The sequence below is a fragment of the Macaca fascicularis genome, chromosome X, assembly GCF_037993035.2.
Source record: "Macaca fascicularis isolate 582-1 chromosome X, T2T-MFA8v1.1".
NCBI classification, from domain to species: domain Eukaryota; kingdom Metazoa; phylum Chordata; class Mammalia; order Primates; family Cercopithecidae; genus Macaca; species Macaca fascicularis.
The window spans coordinates 8,910,193-8,918,331 of record NC_088395.1 but is presented as its reverse complement, the minus strand read 5'-3'; the positions used below and the strand labels follow the sequence as shown (position 1 = coordinate 8,918,331).

Sequence of the window (8,139 nt, the reverse complement as noted above, 5' to 3'; positions counted from 1 at the left end):
AGCAGTCTGCCTTTCTCTCTGCTCCTCAGGCTGCCACAGTCAGTCCGATCTCCAAGTCTTGCACTTGCAGTTTCTTGACTTATCACCATTTTCCCCAAGATAATCATACAGGTCTTTATTCTCTCTAGAGACCTTTCCTAACCTCACTCACTCCCATGTGGCCCCTCTCTGAAATTCCTCTCCTCTTATCACACTTTTTTTTTTTCTTTTTGAGACAGGGTCTCACTCTGTTGCCTGCAACCTCTGCCTCGCAGATTAGCTGGGATTACAGGTGTGTGACACCATGCCTGGTTACTTTTGGCCAGGATCACTTGAAGCCAGGAGTTAGAGACCAATATGGGAAACACGGCAAAACCCCATATCTACAAAAACTACAAAAAGTTAGCTGGGCGCAGTGGTGCATACCTATATTCCCAGTTACTTGGGAGGCTGAGGCAGGGAGATTGCTTGAGCCCAGGAATTCCAGGATTCGGTGAGCTATGATCAGCACTGCACTCCAGCCTGGGTGACACAGCAAGACCCTGTCTCAAAAGAAAAAAATTATATATATATATAAAATATAATAATATATATATAGTATACAATATATATTATATATAATAATATATATAATGTAAATAAATAAATGAATGCATAGATATATTCCTGAGTACAGTAGTTTTGATTTTGGTGGCATGTCATACTTATATTAGCGGGGTGTCACTCCACCCAAGAATTTTCTTTGACTCTTCCAATGATGGTATGCATGTGTACATCTGACGGTAATCCATCTCTATCTATCCATCCATTCATCCATCCATCCATCTATCCATTTCATCTATCTATCCATCCATCCATCCATCCATATCTGTTTATCCATCATCCATCTATGCATTTTATCTATCTATCTAAATTAGGTTTCAGATAGAAAACACAAATTTGGGCAAGGTGATTCTATAAACAGTATTAGAAAAGAGGTTAAGATTGGGATTGCTTCCTGAAGGAAATGGATTTGTTATCATCATGATCAATTACTATGATCGATGTAATGAGGAAACAGTGTTTAAGTAACATGGTGAATTAAAACTTTAATTAGCAATTATTCTGTTAACTGTATGAGTGTGAAGATATACTTTTTGAGAACCCTGGTATAGAAAGGAATGAATAAAGGGATGTAGTCCTTACGTAATTTTTTTTGTTCGAAGGCTTAATGTTGATGATACTGAAGATCACATTTATCACAGTTAGGAGGCAATCTTTATTCTTTGACTCCCTCTCTTGAGCCTCCCTCCCTTCTCCTTCCATCTTCTTTCTTCCTTTACTTTCCCACTCATTGTGTCCCTGGCTTCTTCCTTTCATTCTTCATAGGGCGAGGAAGTTCTTAGTAAAAAATAATTGAAATGGATGATTTCACTTGCATTATGACATTCCCTGATCCGTTATTCTAAGAATAATAACATCATATACCCAATGGTGGCCACTTTGTGTACACTGCTTCACCTTTCTCATCTGTAAAATGGGGATTATGATAAATACTGCACAGATGGAGAATTAAATCAGGGATAGAGGATGTAAACAATTACCTTGAAGTCAGAGGATTTGACTTTGAGAGGTGCCATTCAGATACACTACCTACCTCTCCAAAAACTGTTAAATATATGCATAAAGCAAAAATAAATTTTTTTACCTCTCAGTTTGAAAGAATTTGAGACTTATAAAATTGTTGCCAAACATTTTAGTGCAAAGTAATTACCTTTATATAGTACATATACCCTTCACCCAACTTTAAAAAATGTATCTTATGTAGCCATTGTACGATGATCAAAACTAAGACAGTAACATGAGTATAATACTATTAGTTAGCCTGCAGATTTTCTTCAGGTTTTTGTTTTTTTCTGGTCCAGGAGTGCATGCAAGACTTCACATTGCATTTAGGTGTTGTCTCCCTAATCCCTCCAATTTGAGTCTTTCTTTGTTCTTTGTATTCTTGACATTTACAAAGAGCACTAGCAAGTTTTTTAGTAGAATGCCCCTCAATTTGGGTTTTCCTGGTGTTTCCTCATTATTAAATTTAGGTTATATGTTTTTTTTTTTGCAAGAATGCCAAGGAATTGATATTGTGTCCTTCTCTGCATCTTATCAGGAGGACACACGATGTCACTGTGTTTTATTACTGGCGATATTAACCTTGATCATTTGGCTAAAGCTGTGTCTGCCAGGATTCTCCACTGTAAAGTTACTATTTTTCCTTTGAAATAAAAAAAAAAATTGTGAGGAGATACTTTGACAGTATACAAATGTCCTGTTTTTTATCACATTTTTTTTTTCACCAGCTAATGTTAACAGTCAGTAATGGCTTCTTCAAGAACAGTTATTACTGTGATACATGCAAATGGTGGTATTCTATTTCTTTCATTTCTTTTACATTGAATAATGGGAGTTCTATGATAAGAAAGAGTTATACCTTCTCCTTTGATTTCGTAGTAATGAATTCATGGATAATCATTTTATTCTATGGGTTATAATTCACTAGTATTAGTATTTTTTGCTATTTCTGCTATTGCTCCAATTGTCCCCCGATTTGCCCATTGGGAGATCCTTTAACTGTCAATTCCTTTTGACATGGCCCATCATTTTCTAAATACTTCCTTAATTTTAGGCACCATATGATATTGCTGGAACATTTTATATTGCCCTTGCCTCAGTCTGAGAATAAACAGTTTCCTAGGAGCCCCCATTCCTTGTATTGAGGAAGGAATTTAGAAAACAAGATCTGGGAGCTTGGCATGCTCATTGCTACTGTGGTGTCAATTCTTCTTAACTCTCTCAAAGAACAGGGCTATTTTCCAGTATATCTATGAATACACAGACATACACATATAACCATCTACACCTATATGTATATACCTTTATGTTTATATATTAAGGACCATGAGGTTATACTGTCACTGATTCCAGTCTAACATCACAGTGTTCATTCTAGCCTTCCCCTGTATTTGTAATTCTTCAACAGTAAAGTATCTGTCCCTCATTACCCTCAACATATTTATGAACTCACTCAGCCCTAACATATATGTGTATGCATATTTACAGTCCCCAAATTGCTAACTCACATACCACTTGAAAAGAACATGTATTAACTAGAACACAGTATATGTGCACATTTCTTTTTGTCTTCTAAGTCTTCTAGTATGTAGTCAAAATATTGTTTTTCAAAGTTATTTAGATCAGTTATTTTCTTCTTTTAGCATGTCTGTGTTATTCATTTGTAGTAGAGTTGGGCTCATTTGTTACTCTTTAAATTCCTTTTTGGGTCCCTGCTCTACTGCCACCACCACTGTCCTGGCTGATTTTAATTAGTTATTACTTTTTGAGTAAGGGAAACATAACATAGTTCTGAAAGTCAACATCATACAAAACGCATAAACAGAGAGGTCTTGCTCTCCACCCCTCCATCTGTGATCCCCCACTCCCATTCTCTCGTTCCTTCTTCATTCTCACCCGCCCCTCTAAGTAACCAGCTGCATTCACTTCTGATTCAGCTCTCCTGTTTATTTTGCACAAAAGAACAAATACATGACTATTTTCTTATATCTCCTTCATTCTTACATGAAGGATAGCATATTATAAAGATATTACTTTGCACTTTGTTTTTTTTTTTCCACTGAACAATATGTCCTGGAAATTTCAGTTCATAAAGATCTTTTCCATTCTACACTTTTATTTTTTTCCTACTGAGGTGTAACTTTCATATAATAAAGCACACATATCTTTTTTTAATTTAAAAAAAAGCTCTGTCTCCCAGGCTGGAGTGCAGTGGTGCAATCACCATTCACTGCACCCTTGACCTCCTGGGCTCAAGCCATTCCATGCTCTCTCCTCAGCCTCCATGAGTAGCTGGGACCACAGATGCATGCCACCACACCCAGCTAAATTTTTTAATGTAGAGACAAGGTCTCACCATGTTGACTAGGATGGTCTTGAACTCCTTGGGGTCAGGCAGTCCTCCTGCCTTGGCCCCACAAAGTGCCGAGATTACAGGCATGAGCCACCACGCTCAGCTGAGCACACACATCTTAACTATACAGCTTGATGATTTTTTTCCATATACTTACATCTGTAAACACCATTCAGTGGATAATGGGAAACATTGCTGGTGTCCTGGAACATTCTCTCATGCTTTTTCTCAGTCACCATCCTCCCCTACAACCAGGGTAACTATTATTCTGATTGTTATCACCATGAATTAGCATTGTCTGTTTTTGAACCTCACATGATCAGACTCCTACAGTACATACTGTTCTTGTGGCTTTGTTTGTTCCACATTATGTCTTATCTATATTCATTTAACCTGGTACAGCCCCAGTGGGTAAATCTTGGATCTGAAAGCTTCATCTTCTTCTGTTATCTTGGAACAAGATTGATGTAGGAGGACAGCTTGCAGGTATTATAGCTTTCCGCACCTTGCTTTGCAGGAGATTATATCTTGTTAAAAATAGATATTTTATAAGGTTTTTAAAAAACTGGCACTAACTCCAGTGGTCTCTGGGTGTTTGCATTAAAACCGACTGAGGAGACAATTCTGCCAGTTGGTTTGAATAAATGGTTGTGCACTTGGTCTCTATTTATACAAATAACTTTGAGTGGAATAAACATAATTCTACTGAAATATATGTCCCATGAGGCAGAGATGATGCTTCCTTTATTGACTACCATATAATGACCTAGTACATAGTTGGTGAATAATTCTAAAACAATTGTTAAAGAATAAAAAACCGGACAGTTGCCATAATTTATTCATTAATTACAAATTCACTGAACACTTACTAATTATGATGATGATGATGTTGTGCATTGGGAATTGGGCTGGGTCTAGCTGGGAATGTGTGTGTCCAGCTCTCAAGGATGTTGCCTTATGCCAGCGAATTGGCCTGGTTCTCCTTCCCTTGAATTGGCCAATTCTGAGTTCACCAACAACTCAGGGGGCTGCAGAGTTCATGCTAAATGATGATTGAGGCTGAGAGCACACAAGCAAAGTGTTCTTTTTTTTTTTTTTTTTTCCAGTGGGCTGAAGCTGCCTTGTTCATTCTACTGCTCTCACTGGGTTGGGGGGCAAGGAGGAGAAGTGCTTTTGTTCGTCGAGGAGCAGAAAGAAGCACTGGTAGATAGTTCTAGATTGAACTTTATCTGAGTAACACCCTAAGTGGCACATTACAGTATGAACACATTGCCCTTTCTTTCTTGGTTGGGATCTCAGCATGACATGCAGCTTGACCCACAGGGAAAACATTCCTGCATTCTTAGCCTGAGCTGTTTTTGCAAGATAAAAGATGACAGTATAAATGAGAAAGAGATATTTCCACTGGTACCTTGTCTAGGTCGCCCTGCTAAACACTTACTTACCCATGCATACAGGACGAATGGCCCTTCGTAATCGTAAATGGTTTTATATTTGTGATTCTGCACCCCACTGAGCAGAAACAAGCTGAAGCCTAAAACTCTGCTTTCAATTTAAAACACCTCTCAATTCTAACTGGAATCACCTGCTGAAGGAAATTCCATAGCTCAGTGGTGATAATGTCCTACAGGCATTTTCAACTAATTAGAGGAGAAATGTCCTAATTTACAAGGGGAAAAGACAGTTGTCTTGAGAATAATTAATTTCTGCTATGAAAGATGCATATATTAGTATGGTTACCTTCAAGAATTAATTACCTCATTTTGGACTATTTGTCTTTTCTGGAATGCTGCTTACTTCAAAATGTAATTAAAATATTTAGCACATAACAAATTGAAAATCACTGCTCTGCTGTCGAAGCCAGCATGCTAGAAAGGAAATACTGGTTTGTAGAAATGCTGCAATTTCCATTTAAATTCTTTTGGTCAAGGATAGTGGATATATCTTCTCAGATAATAATATCTGTTGTTATGTTACGATTTCTAATGAGTTTCAGAATGAGCTGCCTTGTACTAATGCTGTGAGTGGATAAAGAAATAATAACTGATTTTTTTTTCTCATGAAGCTATTTTAATCTCATGATCTGTGGGTGCTAAGGGAACTTTGGGTGGTGATTACATCTCTTTTTATGGCTCCACAATTGTCACAAGCACTTGTGTCTTAGAAGATGCAATAGAATGTATCATAGATCATCACCCTGTGAGTTGCCAGAGTGGAGACCATGAATTATTGTAAGCTTTCTAGTCCCACATGTCTCTTCTAGCATCTTGCTATTTCTCATCAGAAGGTGGTGTCTATTTCTTATCTCCTTAAACCTGAGTGAGGCTTCATGACCATCCCAACAAGTAGAGTGTGGCAAATGTGATGCTATATAACTTTCTAGGCTAGGTCATAAAATTCAACATGGCTTCTACCTCTTCCCTGAACATTGGCTCTTGGGACACAGCCACCATGTTGTGAGGAAGCCCACACTACACAAAGAGGCCATGTATAAGTTGTTCAACCAACAGCCCTAGCAAAGATCTCAGCCAATAGCCAGCCAATATCAACATCTAGACATGTGAGTCTTCAGAGGATTCCAGCCTTGGCCTTCAAATTCCCTCAGCTAAGATGGAGAGGAACAGAAGCAACTTATCTCTGACAAGCCCTGTCCAGGTTGCAGATTTGCAAACAAATTTGGGATAATTTGTTACATACCCTAGTAATTGGAACACAAGACTGACACACTAAAAAGAATGCTTTTGGAGGAAAATTCATTTGTGGTGGGTTGTAGAGCAGGCTTTCAGTTAATGTGTGTCAAAGAAAATGCTTTGTGAAATCAGGATCAGTTAGATAGTCCATAACTGGATAATTGAGGCTGGTCTTTTTACTTTACTTGAATGAGTTTAGACGGCTGCCAACACACACACACATGCACACATGTATGCACACATATGAATACACATACATCCTTCTATATGTCAACTTTACCATCTCTCTCCTGCTGTAATGCAGTGCTGTTTTGTCTTCTTAGAATATTCATAACTTTGCTCTAGACCAACTGGAGCACAGGGAAATCTTTACTTCTCTTTTATTTCTCACACATATTTTCCTTCAAAGTCCTAAAGAATATTTATAGTTTTCCCCCTTGCCTTGGTTCCAAGGTCTGCCGATGCTAGTTTGCAGAGGCTGATGGGCCCACTTGCCCTTCCTCTGGGGCGTATAAAATGCTACCTCTGTGACTTGAGTTCTCATAAATCCAAATAATGAGGAGATGAGCCTCAAATGGAAATGTGTTGGCTGGGCGTGGTGACTCACGCCTGTAATCCCAGCACTTTGGGAGGCCAAGGCAGGTGGATCAGTTGAGGTCAGGAGTTTGAGACCAGCCTGGCCAACATGGTGAAACCCTATCTCTACTAAAAATACAAACATTAGCCAGGCGTGGTGGTGGGTGCCTGTAATCCTAGCTACTCAGGGGACTGAGGCAGGAGAATCGCTTGAACCCAGAAGGTGGAGGTTGCAGTGAGCCGAGATCGCACCTCTGCACTCCAGCCTGGGTGACAGAGTGAGACTCCCTGTTCAGTGGTAGCTCCTTTCCCCCATAGCTGGAGATGGCATTAGAGCAAACTTGTGATTTCAAAAATAAAGCGCACATTAACCCATTGCATCCTCACATTTTTAAAGAAAATCTGTAACACAAGACAAACAACAATTTTCCACTCACCTCCTTCACAGTTGTGTGGAGTGAAATAATGAGAGTGTGTGCTTTTGGAGTGCTTCTCAGCAACATAGAGGGGCCAGGTTGAGTTGAATGTACCATCGCGACAGCACATCATTCGGAATTGCCACCAGAACTGACCACCAAAATTGCTGCATCCCTCTCAGCATCAATTCAGGAAAGTCTGCCTAATGAAAAGCACTCTTCTCTCCTCCAGTACTAAAAATTGTCTTTGGAATGGTGTTGAAGCAGTTGGCAGTGCAGTTTTTCTTCTCCATGGCTTCCATCATTGGTGCTCATGGAAACTCATGATGTGATGTCAGTGGCTCTTCTCGCTGACAAGACGTATGTTCCTCTGGGGATTGGCCTGTGGCTTTCAGCAGGAAGCTTGCTCTGTCAGTTTTAATACAAAACCTTCAATTTCTTTGTCGAAGATCACCAAGGCATTTTCACAGTATTGAAGATGATTTGTTTTTCTCTGGTGTGGATTGCTTTTTGGAAATGA

The 8,139-nt window shown here is 39.0% G+C and overlaps 1 long non-coding RNA gene across 1 annotated transcript; it reads right to left on the bottom strand.

Annotated features, from left to right (window-relative positions):
• Positions 1–412: 412 nt before the first annotated feature.
• LOC135969184 (uncharacterized) lies at positions 413–7,873 on the bottom strand. The gene is made up of 3 exons (XR_010584298.1): positions 7,641–7,873; positions 1,165–1,359; positions 413–521 (listed from the first exon to the last, which is right to left on the bottom strand). It is a non-coding gene; the product is annotated as an uncharacterized lncRNA (long non-coding RNA).
• Positions 7,874–8,139: the final 266 nt, after the last annotated feature.